General features: G+C 45.4%; 1 non-coding gene across 1 annotated transcript; it reads right to left on the bottom strand.

The window, feature by feature from the left end:
• Positions 1 to 496: 496 nt before the first annotated feature.
• On the bottom strand, positions 497 to 569 carry Trnat-agu (transfer RNA threonine (anticodon AGU)). Its single transcript has one exon. It is a non-coding gene; the product is annotated as a tRNA-Thr (tRNA).
• Between the last annotated feature and the right edge of the window lie 18686 nt (positions 570 to 19255).

Here is a 19255-nt window from a genome sequence, read left to right as displayed (position 1 = left end):
GCTGGTAACGGTCCATGCAGGAGGCGCAGAAGCCGTTGCAGGGGCGGTGCGAGTTGGGACGTCCTGTTCCATTGGCCCAGTTGGCATTTGAAGGCGTCTTCCTGAACGTAGCTCCAGGGGTGCGCTAGGAGAGCCAGAGGGCGGGATCGAGGTGCACCTCCACCACGTGTAAGAGGCCTTCAAGGAGACGTCGCTCACTGATAGAGCAGAGGAGACAGATGCCGTTTATTTGGCGAACGCGCAGCCAAGCAGCACTAGCCTCAGGGATGATAATGATCATGTACAGGTGACGAAGATGAAGCATTACTGAAAAGGATGACAGGTGATGATGATTACACATAAGATTGAAATCGGCGAAATATTGTGCCGCGGAGAACTACAGAAGCTTACACTATATATATATATATGCCAGAAATAAAGTTTGGCAGTCAAGAAAACCTCGGAAAGCAAAGGGGAGGATATGGTAGGCCATCGAAACAGATAAAGAATAAAAATACCCGCCACGTGGAATTCGAACCCACGACCTCCAGAATACTGGTCTGGTGCGATAACCACTACTCTACCGGCGGAGCTATTTTCACCCTCCACTTTCTGGGGTATTTATGTCATTTAATTTTTTCCTGTGCTTGGGGGTGGTAGTCAGCGCCACTCCGACTTCTGGTGGTGAAGGGGACCTTCTTTTTAACCCCCGGGCCGTGACTCAAGTGTCTACGACATGCCGAGAGTGGTCGTCCAGCGCTGAACCCTCTTAAGCTTCCTGCGGCACCAAGACTGCCAGAACAGAGGCCCTCGCTATGCATGTAGCGAATCAGAATAGAAAATGAGGGGCTCGTTGAAAATAAGACAGAAATAAAGTTTGCCAGTCAAGAAAACCTCTGAAAGCAAAGGAGAGGATATTGTAGGTCATTGAAGCCGATAAAGGAATTGGAAAGAAAGAAAGAAATAGGAGAAAAAATTCCCGCCAGGTGGGATCCGAACCCGTTAACCGTTAACGGATCAGTCCGTTAACTGCACGGTAGCATTCAAGTGATGCGGTCAAATGGAACTAGAGGCCCCATTACAGACTTCCAGTCATGTGTCGTCGCGACAGGTCAGTTAGGCGGCCACCAATCACCCAAACAAAGTTCCGTGACGTCATAGAAAAGTTGCGGGAAATTGGCTAGGGGGTCGCGACTGCTTCACACGTTTTCTTTAATATCTCCGTTATTTCTTCGAAGATTGCGATGATATTGGTATCATTGTTATCAGGTGTAAGCAGTCTTTCTAATAAACCCAACTTGTATTTTGTCTTCATGGCTCCTTTTGCTGGGAATAGTCATTCTTACGCGTTTTTTGCACATGTTATAAACGTAAAACACCCAAAGGGATTTTAAGTATATTTACCACATTAGTACCATATGCGTATTTATGTTAATATTTATGTATACTAACTTTGTTTGCTGTACTATATTGAGATGTGTAATTTGTCTGCCACTTCTAGTAGTTTGAAAATGGTTACGTTTTTTTCTCGAATGTCTTTACTGTTCTGGCAGGTTGTATAAATCGAGTGGCTGACCGACCGACAGACAGGCAGACCAAAATGTTGGCGTTAAGGTGACATCCCCCCCCCTCCTACAAAAAACAAAAACTATCGCCCCTCTTTTATGCCCTCTTCTCCTTTTTCTCTTGTCTTGTTTGGGATGTGGCCAGGAAAAACTATCAGCTTTTCGAATTCTGGCATGGAGCATCGGTGAAAACGACTGCCCATCCCAGCGTGTTCCTTTTTTGATGGTGGTTTCATCAGTGGTTTAATAGGAGACACAAAGAACTTGTGAACCATAACGAGCTGACAACGCTGCGTTTTTAAAGAAAATAGATTTTCTTTCAGTACTTAAGCGCGAAAATGTTTGTCTTTCCGTCAGGCTGTGTGTCTGTGCCTGGATTCATCCGCCCGGTCAAGAGCGAAAGAAATACTTGAATAAGTTGTTTGTATTGGCGAAACATTTTAAAAATACTAAATGTGGTAGCACGTGCAATGATTGTCGAGACTGGTTATCTCAATAAATAATGCCCAAATTTTGAGCAAAACGTATATAGGTACTATATACTAGCCCCCTTCTTGATTTAAAATAGTCTTGGGCCTACCTCGGGCCACCGCTAACAAAAACGCTTTATAATCACTATTGTGAACACACAAGACAAAAACAAGTCTCGTTGAGAAAGGAACTCATGTGTCAAACGTGACACCAAAAAATAGCTGAAGGTCTAACTGGATGGTGCGCCAGCAATGCGGACGCAAAGAAATTTAATTAATCAAGCATCTACGGCGTTTATGGTGCTGCCTCACGGGACATGAGGAGACGAGCGTTACAACGGGGCACGATATAGAGCAGAGACACTTAGGAGTCAGAGTCGGCAGAGGACTATCACCTTTCGATGACATTTGCAGCAGACAAGCAGATATGCCAAATATTGTTTTCCATCTTGAAGCCAGTATCACTTTGTCGTTACAAATTGGAGACGCGAGAAAAATGGAGAAAGTTCAACATGAAAATTCTCTACACAAGAAGTTCAAAATTGAAGACAATTTTAATTGCAAAGCAGTATATTTTTCTCAACTCCTACTTTTATAACCTCCCACTAACCTACCGGGTTACTTGGCGCTGCTTTGGCGCTCCCCCTAGCCCCGTCGACCCCTTTGCACAACAGTTCTTCCCCTCGCTGCCACATATGCCTGTTTCTCGATTTTCACAAAAGGCTGACAACGGCGCGGGCAGCGGACAGTCGCATGTAGTAGGCTAGAACGGCGATGAAGTCCCCAAAGGCTTTATTTTAGTATTCACCGAAGGTATGTCGTTCGCTCCAAAAAAGCAATAGCGCGAATTCAAGGAGCGTCAGCCGGAACAGGATCACGAATAAACACGAAAGGAACAAAAAACGCTTCCACCGCCGTTGCCGCCGCTAGTGCCAGACCATTCAGTATCTGCTGATCCCTCCAGGATGAGCGGCAACTTGCCCGCTTAGAACACCGAAGTGTCCCAGTATTTCTATTTCAGCTTGAAAGGGCTTGGGAGCGACATTTTCAAGGCTGTCTTACGCTTCTAAGCACAGGCACGTAAGTGACTGCTGGTTTATGCGTACGTGAATCGGAGTGGAGGGAAGCGGGGTGAGGGAGAGGGGGTTGCACGAGTGGCTGTGGGGTTGCACGCCCTCACTGATTTATTTATTTATTTATTTACACATACTGCAGCCCCCAATTTGGGGCTATGGCCATAGTGAGCATTCACAGAACAAAAAATAACAAATTAACAGATCAACAGAGCAATAAAACAAAGGAACAGTTAACGCAAATCAGCTAGGGCAAGTAAAAAAGTTTCCAGCGGAAGGGAGCGATATCACCGGACAATCGATTCCAGAGTTCGGCAGTGAAAGGAAAAAAACTAAATTTGAATGCATTGGTTCGACAATGGTAAGGCTTGATATTTGGGTGGTTATTACGTCTAGTTATGGACGGCGAGGCAAATAAGATGTAGGTATTCTGAGACATGTGATATACCGAGTTAATAAAACAGTAAAGCAATTTCATAGAATAATTTAGTCGGCGCATGCGTAATGTGGTGAGTTCAAGAGAAGACAGGGCAAGGGAAGGTGAAAAGTAGCAATCATAGCGATTACAAATAAATCTGATAGCTTTTTTTTTAATAGCCTCCATTCTATCGATTTCACCCTGCTTGTGTGGGTTCCATACGGGGCATGCGTACTGGACGAATCAGTGTTTTATACATTATTAATTTAGTGCTTTATGGGGATTGGGACAGTGTTCGTGTTAAATAACCGAACTTTTTAAAGATTTTTTGCAGATAAAGTTAATATGCTGAGACCAAGATAGATTGCTGGTACTTTTTTAAGGTGGACCCGTTAAACGAGTACGTGAAGCAGGAAAGGGACTTACTATTCGTGAAAGACATAAGCAGAGATTTTTTAAAATTGATACTCATTTACCAGGTTGCACACCGTTCACAAATTTTAGTAATTGAGTCATTTAGACGATGATGGGCTTCAGGAGAGTCGATGGGTTCATACAAAACACAATCATCCGCATACAGACGAATTTTAGAGATGACGTTATTAGGCAAATCGTTTATGTACAGTAGAAACAGTAACGGGCCAAGTACATAACCTTGTGGAACGCCTGAACTAACACTAACAATGTCGGCGTCAGTTGAATAAAACAAACGTATTGCGAGCGCTCAGAAAGAAAATTAGAAATCCAAGTAACTAGTTGCGGGTTGTTTAATAGGGCGTTTAATTTACATAATAATTTAGAGTGAAGTACAGTGTCGAACGCTTTCGAAAAGTCAATGAATAGTGCATCAACCTGATTACCAATGTCCATGTTACTAGTAATGTCATGCACGAATTCGGTTAACTGCGTAGCCGTACTATAACTTCGTCTGAATCCATGTTGGAAGCTAGACAACAGATTGTTAGTTTCAAGAAATGCAATAATATGTTTGTATATAATATGTTCTAATAGCTTGCAAGAATGAGGGGTAAGAGAAATGGGCCTGTAATTGCTGAAAACTTGCTTGTCACCAGATTTATGTAAAGGTACAATTTGCCGTTTTTCCAAGATCTGGGAATGGTACCATATTTTATGGATTTTTTGAAAATTGGTGACATGTCTATTGTGCTGGCAGGAGGTTTCAACGTGGACGTCAGACGGCACACTTGACCTGTACGGTGTCCACAGTCAACGTTTAGAGAAACAATTTCAGTTTTGGAATTGCGCCTTCCAAAGCGCGCGCCACTTTACCCTACGCGCTGAGAGGGCGCTCCGGTCGCGAGTTGCTCCGTGTCGGCGGATGCGGCGGCGTCTCCGGCCGCTCCGGCGGCAGGGTTGACGGCGTGTGCGGCCGGTCCGCTGGGCTAAACGTTTCAGCCGCGGTGTAGTTGCGTGTCTGCTCTACCAGCTTCTTCTCTCCGCTTGCGTTTGTCTTCACCCTTGCGCGAGAAATTTGCCTTTTCAGTGCGTTCGGTTTTGGATGCTATTGAACAGTGCGGCCGCGGGTGAAAGCATTTCGTGACTCCCTCAACATGCTCTGTTTTCTCCCATGTGCTGAGCTTGGTGCAATGCCGACCTGCTTAATTCGCAGTCGGCTGTACGAGATTTTCCAGCCCACTTTAGCATCGATGCTTGTGAGGAGGCTGGGCACATGCATCGTGCATGGTCCACGTGATCTTTACAAAATGCACAACAGTGAGGAGGAGGACGGAATGCATATAGCTCCTCATGCTAAAGAACTATTATTAAAGCAAAACAGACTAGTGAACAAAAAACAAAAGTTTCTAATGTTAACAATATAACCAGAAAACAAGCAATTCAAATCTCAATACAAAACTTCCTAATTTATCCAGGATTTCGGGTTAGCTTTAACCGGCGGAACAATTTGATTCCTTTGAAACTACAAAGGATACGCGGATGTCTTTCATAAAGAAAGCATGCAATTGCTGCGCATGGCTATCAGGAAATATCATTCGTGCTGCAACAAATTTGCGCGATTGGCATAGCAAGCGAAATCGGGTGCCACTTCACAGCTACTATTACGTGAAAATTTATTTAAAATGCGGTCCTTCTTATTGGTATCTTAGCCCCCGCTAAAAATCATTTGGCGTACGTACATCTTTTTGCATAATAGGCCCGTTTCAAATAAATCGCGAACTGGAATAGCGCGGAAACAACCTTGAGCCACTTCCGAGAACAGCTATTTCTTTTCGAGTACGCAGCCAGAGCTAGCTGGTCACAACCCGAGATGCCGGGGCGGAACGCTTTGGGGGGGGCGGCATTTGCATGAGGGCGAAGGAGTCCAACAGCGAAAAAAATTACGTGGCCACCAATCCTACGTAACGTGTTACGCCACGTAGTTTTGTTATATGTTTCCCATGTTTTTTTCTCGCGCGCGCACGTAGCGTTTGCACGGCGTTGCACGCGCGCTCCGGGAAGTCGACGTTCTCATGTGATACTCATTATTCTTCTCCGTGCCTGCTATAGGTTCAAGCGCACCGAGCTTTTCTTGCACGCTGACATCCCGGCGCTCACATGCGGTTTCAGTTATGCTTTGCTTCCGAGCGTGGGTGGGCGCACACATCTGGTTATTGTGTACATTCTTAGAAGCAAACTGCTACAATAAACAGAAGGCAATGAAAATTTTTTTGCCCATTATAGTGGTTCTTCTGAGTCCACTCCTCCAGAAGAGCATATACGCGTGCTCCAGTAGGCTGAGTAATTGCGTTTCTCTACAAGTTTCTTCCTTTTATTTGCGTTTGTTTTTTACCGCTGCGCGCGAACCTTGCCCTTTCAGTGGGTTCAGTTTGGGACGATATTGAACCGTGCCGATTTCATCGAGGATTTTGTTGACTCTATCAATACGTCTTTGATGAGCCTGGCTTACCGAAATGCCAACGTGCTCCGCACCTGGCTGTACAAGCAGATACAGAACCAGCGCGCGTCACTTTTTAGCGCCGCCATCGGATACATATTTCCCCCCCGCGGTAAAAGACCTAAGCAAAACGCGCAAGGTAGTGTACTTTATTTTTTTGAAAATGACGTTGCGAAGACGTGTAGGTATCATTAACGTAAAATCGTCGCGATACACCGGGCTTACACTGAAGGAAGGTGCCGTTTCCGTTAACTTTCCCAACTTTTCCAGCACCTTGTTGAGGAAGCAGACTCAGCGGCAATCTCCGAAAGAGGGAAAGGCAGCGTCTGCGCACAAGCTATAAGTGATTACGAAAGGAGAGCACTTGTCCATGGAGCGACAAGAGGAGTTGTCCAACCATGAGGCGCCTGCTCCCCTGCAGTGCACCGATTTTGCTCAGATAGTCGAGAATACTACGGCAATACGGCTCCCAGCCAACTGGAGAACGGCAGCATTCGTAAAAGAGCCCAGACAACTTCGGCAAATTGTTTTTTACGTGGCCGGAATGAAAGCGGGGCCTACACTGAAGACCGTTGTTGTGAGGGATTGTATCACCTATGTTGCCCACGAAACGGCAACGTGCTGCAACAGTCGTGTGAGGAAATATCATTCGGGATGCAATAAGTGTGCGAAATTGGCATGGCAAGATAATTTGTGTGCACGCTTGACAGCCACTGCTACGCGATCGTTCACTTAAAACGCTGTCGTTCTTGATATTTTAGCCACCGCTTCAAATCCCTTGCATAATACCGTCCGTTTCAAATAGATCTCGATCTGCAACGGCCGCAACGAAATGATGAAACATCCGCGAACAGTTATTTCTTTTGCAGTGCGCAGCCAGAACTGTTGAGGGCCGGAGATGCCGAGCGGAACGCTCCCCGCTAGCAGACGACCCTCGCTTTCCTAGCGCAACTCGCAACCGCAGCACCGCGGTAGCGAGAGTCGCGGCCGGCAGCCTTCTCTGCATGGCCGCGGCGGGGAGATACGGAACTGAAAAAGTATCTATAAACGTTGTCCACAGTGGTCTCTCGGATTTGGTTGGTAAGTAAAACCTGCTTTATTCTTTGTCCGGCTAAGAGCGCTATGGTCCAACTCGGCCTGTCCGTCCCTGTCGTGTAACTCGTGTCGTTCGACGCCGAAGCCGAGTTCCTCGGCAAACGAATTCATCCGGGTCAGCCGTCCGACTCGAGTTGGCTCCGCCCATCGGCCTTCGGCAACATGGCGGCGGTGAGCTGCGGGGCCGGTGTGCGTCGCACAACTTGATTGTGATATCAAAACGAAAAGCACTTGCAGAACTTACGACAGACCATGCCGGTCCTGAGTCGGTACGGCGATACGCGTTTATCGTTGGTCTGTTTCAAATGTTCGTGCTTTGTGCGGAGCCGAGGCAGGAAAACCACCAGCGTTTGCCGTGCGGTGTGCTGTGGTTTCGTTTTCTATCGAGTGTTTAGATATACGCTCGTCGTGCTCACCTACAAATATCGTATATACATATGACGCGACAGAGTCGCTAGCGCGAGAGGACCGTTAAAGGAGCCATGAAGAGAAAATACAACTTCGTTTAATTTGAAAGAACTAGGATTCAGTATCTCACTCGGCTCCATTAGAGCCACAAATGATGTTTCTTAACGACAAAAAAGCAATAAAGTATTTAAAAACTTTCAAATTTTGCGCCACAGTGACGTGTTCGGAGCAAGAATGACGTCATACGGGCCAACAATAAAACACAATTTTCAGTGCGTTAACTGAAGGTTAGCATTCAAGTGACGCGGTAAAATGGAACTGCAGTCAAATGGATGCCGAGTCATGTGTCGTCGCGACAGATCAGTTAGGCGGCCGCCAATCGCACAAACAAGGTTCCGTGACGTCATAGAAAAGTTGCGAAAAATTAGCTAGGGGGTTGCGACTGCTTCAAAGGTTTTCTTTAATATCTCCGTTATTTGTTCGAAGATTGCGGTGATATTGGTATCATTGTTATCGGGACTAAGCAGTCTTTCTAATAAACCCAACTTGTATTTTGTCTTCATGGCTCCTTTAGGTTCAATTCATCGTGACCCGGCTCTCGCGCGCTCCGAAATGTGCTCCAAGCTAGAAGGTCGGTCTCCTCGCTTGGATCATCGATAACGTTCAGATTACGCTCGGTGTAAGTGGAAGCAGCGCACAGTGCGGTGTTTTCATATAAGGTGTGTGCGCCGTGCTGTTGTTTACGTTTGATGTTTGGAAACTCATTTTTTGCAATCAGCGGCGTGCATTAAAATCCATAAAATGCGATTGACGTGTGTGTTACGTCGCAGTTCTCCCGGAGTTGATTGTGTGTGTGTGAAGCTACGGCGCCGTAATCTCCGACACTGCAAAAATCAGATCGCCTCCGAGAGGTGCTCCTTTTACATCATTTTCTCTGTGTACATCTGCGCAGTTGGTAGTGACGTGTGACAGTTTTTCTGCGTTTTAAAACGTGGGGGTGCTCCTAGTGGTTTGGTGCCCCTGGTGGACTGCAGCGTTTCCAAACCAGCGACGTGAGTGCTCCGCTAGTTCGCCGGTTCTAGTGGCCGCGTGATGTGGTGGCAACTGTGCTTTGTTTGAGCAGCAATTGCAGTCTGTGTCCAGGCTGTTTTTTTCGCGTTCACTTTTGCCTTGTTTACGTTATGTGTTTCATGTGAGCTGCTGTTCCCTTTTGGACAAACTTCAGTTTTTGTGGTTATTTCACTTGCAGCCGTTGCTTGTTTACGCATGCCGCGCATAGGCACTAGATAAAGCTTCCATGCACCAATATTCTAAAACGTTGCTTCACTAATGAAGCTCATGGTTATTTTTAATATAATCATGCAGTCGTGACAGATGCCTCTAAGTAGTGTTTACACACCATTTTCATGAAATGGTTTCTACCATAAACCTTTTCAGAGGCACATTTACACTTTTGTAATTGTTGTTTGCTTTGAGCCACGCCAAAGTAGGCTAATTTGTGGCCTTCGCTGAACTCTTAAAATGCCAGCACTGTCAATCATCAGTGAACATTCTTAAAGCTGGGTCGGGGGTAGTTCGTGATCCGTTGGCGACACACGTGACTTCTTTTAAGAATCTCTTTTTGATACCAACGTATCGAGTATTGTTATGAGCTCATCGGATATGAGGGGCCGCTGCTTCGTAGTTTGGTTTTTGCGATGAAGCGAAAAACCCGAGCTTTGACACTAATTAGCTTTGAGATTTTGCCGTAGTTTACCAGAGAGATCACGTCTGACTCAGCAGTTGGCGATGTAAACACAGGCAATAATATGTTTTCTTAATTTTCCCTAATTTGATTTCACTGTATATCGCTTTCGGAACCACTCGAGCCCAATCCATGCATGCGGGAGAAATCCACAGTGCTGTGCTCCACTACAGAACGTGTTTGGCCAGCTGAGTGGCTGGGATCCCTCAGCCTTGATTTTATTTACCCGAATAATGTCTACATACGAACCTGCCTGCGAAGTATCGAATTTCGGTGACTCAGTTGTGCACGAACTGCTTCCAGCGGTCAACATTTTCATGAATCCAACTGAGTGCTGTTGTTGAAGCCGTTCATAGGTAAATGTTTGAAGGCTTTTGCTTGAGGGTTTCCTAAATATAGCCACACAATTGACCAGGAAGCAGGCATGCGATCAATTCCAGTCTCGCCAGTGTAATTTCCTTGACTGGTGCCACCCGTTGTTTTCTTACCAGAATTGTGGAACTTGTACCGTTTTCACCATCCAGGGTGTGGTAGGCAACTGCTCCATATGCCAGTGGAACTGCATCGGCAAAAATGTGATGGCAGTCCGTCCTCCCTCCATTTGTTTACGACCTGTAGTACCGGGGTACGTGAACCTCTGGGATTGGAGTCCGTCTAGCTACACCTTCTAGTCTGCAGTAATGTTGTCAGGTCGCATGTCCAAGTCGATGTCCAAGTTGGTAGAATGCACCCGTACATGATGTCATCAGCGCAGCCAAGCAAATAGCGCTGCTGGGCGTTAGAAAGCTCAGTGCATACACCCATAGACGAACAAAATCGGCGGTCGCGTTCAGTCCGCTTTCGAAGTTGTTGAATACTTTTGTTCAGTTACTGTGCTATGAGGTGTCAAAAACCACCCAAAGCTTGCGGGAATCGTGTGCAATAGCCTGGTGCGGCATGTAGTAAACAGCATCGGCTTCATTCGTACCGTCCATAGGTTTGGCTAACCCTAGCTGGTCCCAGTTTCTGATAACAGCGTTGGCAGTCCTGACACAAGCTTGGAGAGTTTAGAAAGTGCTTTGTTAAGTGGTGTAGGTGCTCCAAGCAGTCATCTCGTTATTGTGGTTTAGTGACTTCGGCTTCCAAGGACCCACCACCTACTAATGTCCATCTATTTGTTTGATGGTCTCCTCGAAAAATTTAAGGGTGGGATGTGGGCTGTTTGTTTCCACGATGTGGTTCTCTCCAATTGATTCCGGTGTCCAAAACTTGGCCACAACATCAGGCACATTTCTTTCGATGACCGTTGTGCGATGAACTTCTTCAGCTGAATTCTTTCTAATTTTACATTCATATTTTGTGACGTCGTCGCCTGAGGTACATCATCGTTCGTTCATTTTCTTGAATTGTTGCTGCTTGATCTGGAGAGTCTTGTTTTCGGTCATCATTCATCTACTGCTGCAGCAGTGCCAAGAATTGCATGATGCCGTCAGTGTGCTCCAGTACCTGGGTATATTCTTCCTCCAAGTCATCCTTGGAAATGAGGGGCTCGATCTCATTGTTGACAGTGTCGAGCTCCATCCGTATAGATGTAAGGAGTGCATGCAGCACCCTCGATTCGTTGTTTAAGGCTGCCTAAAATGCCCTGTTGCATGCAAGGCAGTCTCACACAGGTAGCCTCATATCTTGCAATGCACCAGGGCCCCTAATGCAAACTTGCTGCATAAAGTAGAACGCCTTGGGAGCTCTGTCCCGTATCAATAACGTGAGCATTCGGGCAGCACATCCCCTAGACTAGTCTAGTCATCTCACTGCCAATGCTTACTACTCTCTGCCAGTTGTGGCAATCCTAAATAAAATGTAATGTTTGGCAGTGCATGCATCATATGAATGCCACATTGCTTTTAACATTAGGCTTGAGGTACAGAGAAATAGATTATCCCATTGTGCATAACCTGCTTGTTGTTATCACTGAGCTTAAAGCCAGTTTCCTCTAACCACATTGCTTCCTTAGCCCAATCATCCATTTTAGTATCTAACCACATGCGTGTTGAGACACTGTGGAACTCTACTGTGTGGGCTCTAGATCGTTTTTACTGTCATAACATGGGCTAGGGTTCCCGTGGAAGCATGTCAACGATAGTTCATTTCAGAAGCCGCGTGAGCACAGTTGATGCCACGTAGCTCTCAACAAATTCGGCCCATGCACGCTTCTAACTCGACATGACATCCAATGGTGGCCGGTAAATAAAAGCACCAGTAGACCTTGGGGACTTGGAAGAACATCTCTGTCCTTCTGCTGGGTAGGTAATACCTACCATGGCGAAACCTTCCTCTTCTGTAATTTTACTTTTTAATGTGACAGAAGTCTTTAGCTGCGTGTTACAGATTGTGTTCGTCTGCTCGCAAAACATAAGACAATAAACTAGAGGCGCAGAAATTTTTAAACTGCTGAGCGCTTTGTCATTACTGTTTGCTATTCTATCAGCAGCGCATTTTTATATTACGAAGTGCGCAATGTTTTTTACGGTTAAAAACTTGGAAATAATAAAGCAGTAAAAGTTGGCTGGAACTCATGACATTCAAACTTTCTAGCTTCACTGCATGGCTTGCCCTTCTTGGTTGCCTGTTTGCGGCACCCTGAAGTTGTGCAAGAAAGGTTAACACAAGGTCATACTATCAAACCTAGAAAGAAATAAACAGGTGTATATTATATTGTGGTGGAGGCTTCAGAAGTGTCAAAGGCAGTGGGACTTAAGACAATCAATAATGACATCGAGGTTTTCCAGGCTTTCGCGTACCATTTCCTAAATTCTCATTTTTCTTCCACTCAGATTTTATGTGTACTAACCTTCAGCCTTCTGTACACCTGCTTGCTTGAGGCTCTAGCCTCGTTAAACACAAAAAGTTTAGAAAATAAACTAAAACATCAGTCCACAAAGTGAAAACCCTGTTCCAAAACGCTTACGCAGAGGCTTGGCGGACTTCATAGTGTAGTCCGTCCATACTCCATGAAAGAGAACATGTGTCATCTCTTGTGCTACTGCGCGCAGCATGGAACCCAAAAGGAAACAGCGAAAAGAACTCTTGTGCGATTGCTACAAAAAGTCTTTTCAGAATGGAATCACTTTGGTGAACGGTAACAGAGTCACGCGGACACGGCGCTAGGGACAAAGGCTCCTTTGTCTTTTTTATCTCACTCTGGATTGGACGAAGAAGAAAACCCACCGGACGAAGAAGGAAACCCGATTTACAGAGACAGTAAGGTGACTGTGATTCGGGAAGGAAAAATAGGCAGCGCTATGTTTGTTTCTTAGTGCAAAGCTCGATTCCTTCGAAGTTTCAGATATCTAATTGGTAGGCGTGGGCAGATATTCAAAAATTTCGAATATTACTCGAATATTACGTATGGTATATTCGTATTCACTTCGAAAAATATGTATTCGAGACATATCGAATATTTGAAAACATTCTAATAATCGGCTATATTCGAATATTTGGATTTATGAGTCTAAGGGGGGGGGGGGGGACGCGGCCTTCTAATTTGGAAAAATGACCAAAATATTGTTTTTTTTTCAATCACATATTCGGCTTCTATGTTTTCTATCCTGTGAGTCTGCAAAATATTTCTGCCTAGAAACGCCGCAAAGTAGCATAAAAATACTTTTGGCAGCCGCGGTGACAAAATGTCAGCGTAAAAGGGCACGGTGCCACTGGGCGCGGCCATTTTGGTACCATTGATTTTGCGAGGGATCCTCTTTCCGGACCTGGCCATCTCTTTTATCTTAGTTAATTCGCAAACGCACGAACTACAGAAAAAGAAAGACGCATAAACTAAGCCAAAAATAGATGCTAAAGCGCGGTGGGCCTTCCGGTCGGCGCACGCTGAAACGGCACAGCTGATTGGGCGTCGCCGCGGCAATGCAAGATGGCGGCCACCTTATCTGCGTAGTGCGCGTTTCACAGTTCATTTTTGCGCTGCTTCGCTCGGTCAAGTTTCTGTTCAGTCATTTTATCTTCTGTGGAATTCAACACGGACGTTATCGCAATTGGAATGCCTGAGATCGCAAGCCAGAATAAGGGAAGTTGCGTGGCTCGAAAGGCGGAGGTCAACGAAAGCTTCGTGTTGCGCATAATTACACCCTGGAGGGTGAAACGCGGGGTGCGCGCTTGTGATAGCGGTTTTTGAAGTGAACAATTCGTCTGATTTGCGATCCTTACAAGCTCAGTTAATGCTAAGTTTCACAGTAGCCTCGCTAGCCTTGGGAAGGAAACAGACGACGTGTCGAAAGCTGCGGCGCGCACAGCGTAGCCGCTGCGCGTTAGAGCACCACCTGACTGCGCAAACAGGTGCGATTAAACGCCAGCAGTTGTAATTCATACCTGTGACGTTAGATTTATTCATAAGAGTGACCTTCCTGGCAATGTCAGCAATAAACAAAGTATGACATGTTGCGGTATACGAGCGCCGCGATGCGGGCGAGCCATACCGCTTTCTTGCGCAACGTTTACCGTGCACTTCCAGTAATCATGCAAACAAGTCTGAGTTCGGAATAAAAACGCATTGACGGCGCTAAAAACGATTCTTACTGTCGTAGAATTCAGCAAATAGATTTTCAGGGAAATTATCAATTATAATGCATACATCTGTAATTTAGTGCGTATTGGGCTGTGCTGCAGAAATATTGGAAGGCCTGAATTTCAACACTGCTAAGAAGTACATGTATGTTGGAGTTATGCATAATATTATATCAAGCTTCAAAGGAGCTCATTTGTATGTTTGTGGCATGTAAACTTTTAGCAATGAACACCTGCGCGTTAGCTGCTGCTCCAGGCAAGGTTATTAAGCATAAAAGAAGTCAAAACTCAGTTTTCAAATTTAGATAAAAAAAAGTTCCTGCTCCAGGCAAGGTTATAAAGCATAAAACACGTCAAAACTCAGTTTTCAAATTTAAGTAAAAAACACAGTGCTTAACTTGTTGCCATGGTCACAAAACTGGAGAAGGAAGTTGTCCAGTGTAATTTAGGCAACCAGTTACCTACTTTGCATTGAAGGACATCTCCCCCCCCCCCCCCCCATTTGGTCCGCAAACTGAGCTATGCTCTCTTCACAGAGGAGCTGAAAAAATTTTGTAGAAAGAAAAAGGCTGCAAAAGGCACTCAAATTTCAACATAAGGTATTCCAGAAGCCGCGTATTGAAAAGACAGTAAAAGCTACAACCCTAGCGAATTTTGACGAATGAAATCTATGTTGCAACTTCGGAAGCCGTTTTCTCAAAGCAGTTTTTTTCGCCACCTACGTCGCTTCTTCCAGTGACTTCTTCGTGTCCGCTATGCCAACTTTGATTATGTTCTTTGCGTTACATTCCTTGAAGGACAGTTCAGGTCGTGACACTCTTGGTATTCCAGGTTTACTTTTAGATGCAACGCATCTCATGCTCGCCCCTCTGTCCTTCCTGCGTCTGTCCGGCGTTGTCCGCACAGCTGCGCCTCTACTCCTCTCCTCTCTCCGATAGCGAACACTCTCTCCCAAACAGCTGGGGGTTGGCGCAGCGCGCTCTCACTCTGTTGCTAGGCGCCGGTGGGTGGCGCTGCGTGCGCTGCGCGTGTGCAGTACTCTCTCTCTCCGCGCTCTCCTCTCCTTCGGGCGCTGTGAATATAAAGCGGCATGCCGCGCTCCGGCGGTCTCAGTCGACGGTCGTCCGCCCACTTCCCCTTCGTGTGAGAATCCCTGCTGTAAGCGTAATCAATACGATGGAAAACGCCAATGGAACCCCCCATGAGATGCGTTGCATTACACCAGCGTTCCCGCGAGGGGAGCTGGGCGTAATGTTTTGTGAATTTTTTATTGAATTATTTTTTCGTGGTCTATTTGCCTGTTGTACATTCACCTGTAAAAAAACTGAGAACTTAACAGAATTGTGTTATAATGAAAACATATGACAGTGAGGACCTTCTGTATTCACTTGGGGATGAGAGGCACTTCAAACAATTTTTCTGTCATATTTTATAGGCCGCTCAAGCTCGCCACAAGGTAAACAGAAAGAAAAATTTATAAATACAAACGTTCTAAAAATAGTAAAACTTTTAAAAATATTACTTTGAAATTTTTATGGTGTTATCAGAGAAGCATTTCCATTTGCTGTGCTAATTTTTTTTATCAAAATCCACAAAAAATAAAAAGTTGATTTAGAAAGCCATGTCACCCCTTAATTATTCAATATTCGATTGGATATTCGAAGGCAGATATTTTTAAGGTAGAAGGTATTCGAAGGTAGAAAATTTGATATTCGCACACACCTACTAATTGGCCATAAAGTATGCGAAATCACAGAATACAAAGAGACGTGTTTTGTTTTGTGCATTCCGTCGATGCGTCCGCTTTGCAGGGTATCTTTCTTCACAGAGCAGGATACATCTGTTTTGCGACAATAAAACCTCAAGTCAGCCAATTTCTAGTCCATTTAAAGTAAGTATTGCATCTTAGAATGCTTGTCGCAATTTCTGTGACCCAACGAAAGACCGAAAACCGGGAAACCACTTCGAAGAATAGGCTTTGCTTTTACTATATATAACAGATATCTTTCGCCTGATAATTTGACGAATGGAATTATAAGCGGAGACAACACAAAAATAAAAACCCAGTTCCACCCACAGTGATATCTGCTGATACGGCGGAGCTTTGGTTCTCAATATACACGGCCGATAGACCTAAAAGGGAAGTGCTGGCGCAGCGCCAAATATACGGTTCACGTAGAGAAACTAGCAGCTAAACTTCAGTGATGGGAGGCTTGCGCCACTCTTCCTCCCCTAACTGGTAGAACAGGAACCCGCCGCTATTACACAACGGCGTCCAATGTCGGTGGTTCCTTGAAAAGTCGGTGAGGTGGTTTGAAGATCCATTGATGGCGGCCTTCCGCGGGTCTGGGAGCCTTCTCCTGCCTGTGCGTGACACACGAACTACAGCAGACGTGAAGAAATTCTTAACCTGAACAGCTCCTCTGTTAACAGAAATTCGGCAGGAGCCGTGCCTGAATTGTACATCTCTTTAGTACACAGAGTTTACAAACGCCTCTGGGAAGGTCACTATAACTTTAAATACCAAACAACTTTTACCTCGCACAGGGGCATATCTATTATCAGAACAACTACTCTTTTTACCTATTTTTCAAGTAAATCAACACAATTATGCTCTTTACCTAACTATTAAATCACTGCTTTATCAACCCCCGTTCTAGTACAACCGTACCAGGGGTTCCTGGTTTACTTCATCTAGAGGCGCAGTACGTTTAACTTCTCTTCTCAACGCATTAGACATATTATGCTGACACATCAGACACATAATTGAAATTCTCGCAAAAAAAAACGCTGTGCTCCAGATTTCAATCGTGAACGTGGGAGACTTAACCTTGCAATAAAGTTAAAGGTCTTTGAACCGATATATAGCAGACTATTTGTAGCAGTGGCACTACCAAAAACTCGAAGTAACACGTCCATTATGTTGTACGTATTGGGGCGATCCAGAAAGTAGTTATCAAAAATATGCGAACGCCAGAGACCTTCGCAGCCCTGTGAAAAATTTCGGGTATTCCTAGCTGCTCTGTTTGCATGTTTTTCGAATATTCCTTGTTGTCAGCCGTTGCCACGATTGTACGATTGCCACAAACTGTGCGTTAGGATTTTGGATGCGAAGCATCTCAAGCTCGGCGCTGTGCCCCTCCCTCCCTCGTTGTCTTTGTCCGTCGCCTGCACTCTACTGCGCATGAGCGTCTCTTCAGACCCGCGAGCGTTTAGGCCGACGTCAGCGCAGTGCACTACAAAACTAAATAGTTAGGCGGTGCCCGGTTTTGATCCCACGACTCTGGCCGCAACGGGAGGTACGTGGCGCTCTTCCCACTGCGTTACAAACAAAGACGGGAGCTTGTGCTACGAACGCGCCTTATGTCCTTCACTCATTCAAACTACGTCAAGAAGCTACTGATACGAAGGCTCGCGAAGCTGAACGTCAACAGAATCTACGAACTGAAAACTTCATGGGAACTTCAGTCTACCCTATGGCTGCTTCGCATACTACTCAGGGTGCCCCTACGGGAAGATGGTGTAATTTTTTTTTGCTTTATGTAAACCGTACGGTTACGCCTAGATGCCATTTGCGGTGTTTAAAGAACAGGTTCTGTTTGGCTCCCCTGCGTTCTCGTAGTCTTTCTTCATAGCGTAATTATTGTATTCGTGCCGTAACATTGTCCACTATTTTTCGTCCGCTGATAGCAATAACCGTGTAGTAGGCTTACCGTACAGAGAGATCCATATATTCACAAGAAATACCGTGGTGGCTAAATTTTCTGCGCTCTCCTATGCACGTCTCGCAGGTGACTGATTGTACGTTCGTGTTTTCTTGTAGTTGATTGGCGAATTCAAGATCTGCTCAATTGACCTTTTTTAACAAAACTTGTTGGGGGGCTACTTGGTCCATGATCCCTAAATAGGTTTAGCGCAAAAAACCAAAGACGGTATACAAGAAAGGAGACGGGCGAGCCCTAACTTTCAACTGAACTGTAATCACCGCCGGACTCAGTAAATATAGAAACAACTGCAGCATGCCCAGCATGCGCCAGATTAAGGGTATCACAAGTACGTGTATGTGTGAATCACCGAAGCACTCAAAAAAAGATTTCTCCGAAATAAACAGGACCACCTACGTATCACTCATACAATTATCGCCTTCTTGCTTGATATAAAAAGCTTCCAAGAGTTACCGTGCTATCGCATATCTCCTCCTACCCAGAATCTTAATCTCCATTAGAAGTGGCTCACACTTGCAGGCATCGCAATGCGCGGGAAAATTCGCATTTCCTTTATTTTTTACCGACAATTAATGTTCCCGTGCTGGGTTGTTAATACATGGGCCGGTCTGGCCAACATGAAATTTCCCGCATTCCAGCGAAATCTGATACACAAGGCGCGTATCGCGCAGTCCACAGAGGGCCTTGCATGATTCTTGTCGCATCCTTGCTTTTTGCGCCGATTGGAGGAAGTGCACTCGCAAAGGTGGGCCAGCTTACGAGGCGCCGAGAAGAGGATCGGAATGGGCCTGTTGGACACCTTCTTGAGGTGATGGTCCACTTTGTGGATATACGGCACCACTTCGGCTTTTGCGTACTTTGCGCTGGCTCAGGCGTTCTTCTAGAAGGGCCTCCTTTAAACTTCTTGATGTGTGGCTCAGCGACCGAGTTCAAAACTCGGTTTTTTTCCATTGACGACGGTCTGTTTCAGCAACGACAAGGGATTTCTATTGGTTCCTGTGGGGCCCCTGTACTCTGTAATATATTTTTAGCCGCAGCTGACCATGCCTTGCGCAATGTATTTGACGACAAGTGAGTCTTAGAAGTTTTTAGATATGTGGACGATTTTTTAGTGGTTTGAAACAAACATAACACTCTGACGCACACAGAATCTGTTGACTTATTTAGCCGCTTTTCAGCGCCATGGAAAGGCGTTAGTTTTTACGTGTGAGATTCCTTAAGAGAACTCGTTGCAGTTTATGGATAGTAACATCCATTTTGGTATCAAGCTAGTCTGCTGGCGTTATTCCCCACGGGAACAAAAGGGC

Source organism: Haemaphysalis longicornis, unplaced genomic scaffold, assembly GCF_048455015.1.
Source record: "Haemaphysalis longicornis isolate Haplotype H1 unplaced genomic scaffold, Haemaphysalis longicornis Haplotype H1 scaffold_6, whole genome shotgun sequence".
NCBI lineage: Eukaryota > Metazoa > Arthropoda > Arachnida > Ixodida > Ixodidae > Haemaphysalis > Haemaphysalis longicornis.
Note: the sequence above shows the minus strand (reverse complement) of the source record. Positions and strands in the feature narration are given on the sequence as shown.